At 52.1% G+C, this 2,074-nt stretch overlaps 1 pseudogene; it reads left to right on the plus strand.

Moving 5' to 3' along the window:
• The first annotated feature begins 652 nt into the window (after positions 1-652).
• On the plus strand, positions 653-1,772 carry LOC124690248 (annotated as a pseudogene).
• Positions 1,773-2,074: the final 302 nt, after the last annotated feature.

Below are 2,074 nucleotides of genomic sequence, written 5' to 3' on the forward strand. Positions count from 1 at the left end.
ACTTGTAGGCCGACCGAACTGTATAAATTCCAGATTTTTCTTTGGACCATGCCAACCAGTCATCACCCCCTGTACTCCTCAATGGAATACTCAAAAAGGAATCAACATCTGGAGCAAAAAAGATCTCACAGATCAAATCCTCATTCCAATCATTACTTGCGAGTTAGTAGCTCATTTACCATGACAAAATCAGTTTCCTTCAAACGACCCATTGGCCTCGTTGTCGCGAGTTAGGGGTTCCGATGCGTCTTGGTAAAACATTTTTTTCTCACATGATAAGTCAGGGGCAAAAGGGTCTTTCCATACTCCTAGTTGACACCGTTTGTGTTGAAAATGAACTAGAGTGTCAAATGAGGAAATAAAGCAGATTTAGATGTTAAAATGGGAAGAAATATTTTTGGAGTGTCAAATAGGTAACAAGTTTTAGCCGAGTGTCAAATAAGGAAATTTTCCCCATATTTTTACGCGTCTCGGGCTTATCTTGGCCGTATCTGTCTTTGGTGTATACCTGCCGTTGGACAGGGTATGGATGCACCCATACCCACAACCTAATTTCCCCATACCCGTTTAATCTGATATTATCCATATCCAAAAATAATGGATATTACCCAGCGGTTACGGGTTATCCACTTGATAAAGCTAGCATACAGCGATGCCGTCGAAGCAGCCGGACACCGTCTTCCGCCCGTCACTTGTGGCTCAGGCAGCCGAGCGCGGGATGCACCTGGTCGCCGTAGATCCCTCCCGCCCCCTCCTCGACCAGGGCCCCTTCCACCTCCTCATCCAATAGGCTCTACGACGAGCCCTGGAACGCGCAGTGTCCTCAGGGCCTTCTCCGCCCTACACCCCTCCGTCCCCGTCATCGACCCGCCGGCCGCCATCGCCCGCCGAGGTCAACGCCCCCGGCCGCGTGCCACCCCCCTCGGCGTGCCCGTCCAGGTCGCCATCCACGACGTCGCAGAACTCACCGATCCAGATCTGGTCGGCGCGCTCCGCTTCCCGCTCATCGCCAAGCCGCCTGCGAGCGCCGCAGCAGCCTCCCTGACGTGTCGGCCGAGCAGCTGCTGGACCTCCACGCCGACGCGGCCGTGCCCTTCGCCAACTTCTCCAACCTCACGACGGTGCACGTCGACATGGAGGACGATCGTGGTCACGCGTTCGTTAACCGCGGACAGCCGGCAGCATTATACATTGGGTAAGGCGGGTAATCCAAAGATAACAGGGTATTATCCTACCCATGCCCAAAGTAAAATGGGTAAATAATTTTCTACCCATACCCTACCCAAAAGAATGGGTATGGATTTGGGTATGGGTGATGGACAATTATCGGCAGGTATACTTTGGAGGGCTCCTGTCTTTGAGATTCGGTGAGATGTGTGCCTGGTCGTGAGCAATCGTTGTGGGCTAACCACCGAAACTAAGTATGCTTTGTCAGACTGGATCACTAGACAAGTCGCCGTCTCTGCCGGCGCCACCATGGTCGGGATGAAGAGCTTCACGGAGCTTCTTGCGAGCGTCTCCGGCCCTGGATTCGTGCAGTAAGTGCTTCCCCTTCCAGTACTGATCTCCTACCCTTGGCAGCCTCAACATCCAGATCTCCCCCTGTTTCATTTGCTTTGTTTGTCCTTTATTCCAGGGTAGCGGCGAACGACTGGGGCTCGTCCGGCGAGGCGTTAGACAGTCGACGCGAATATTCAAGAGCCTATGGTGAATCGGACCCCGGCATCTCATCCCGGGACGGAGGGGCGTCGAGGTTCGGAAGAAGACGATGAAGACGACAGCGGTTCAGAGCCGTACGATCCGCCCCCAATTTCCACTGACGGTGGCGAATTTCTTGGTGGTGAGGGGTACACCGCCTCGGCTGAAACTTTTGCTACTGTGATGCACTGTGCTGCTGCTCCTGAAGCATCAAATAATTATGTTCCTCCAAGATCTCTTTATGTCAAACGGTTAGCGCCCCTCTTCTAACTGCAAGCTTTACATTGTTTTCAAGTATAGCTAATTAACAAAACAGTATGCCTTATTTTTATGTCGATGTAGTTCAGTACCATGCCATCTCCCTGCATTTTCTGTA

This window comes from Lolium rigidum, chromosome 2 (assembly GCF_022539505.1).
Source record: "Lolium rigidum isolate FL_2022 chromosome 2, APGP_CSIRO_Lrig_0.1, whole genome shotgun sequence".
Classification (NCBI taxonomy): Eukaryota; Viridiplantae; Streptophyta; class Magnoliopsida; order Poales; family Poaceae; genus Lolium; species Lolium rigidum.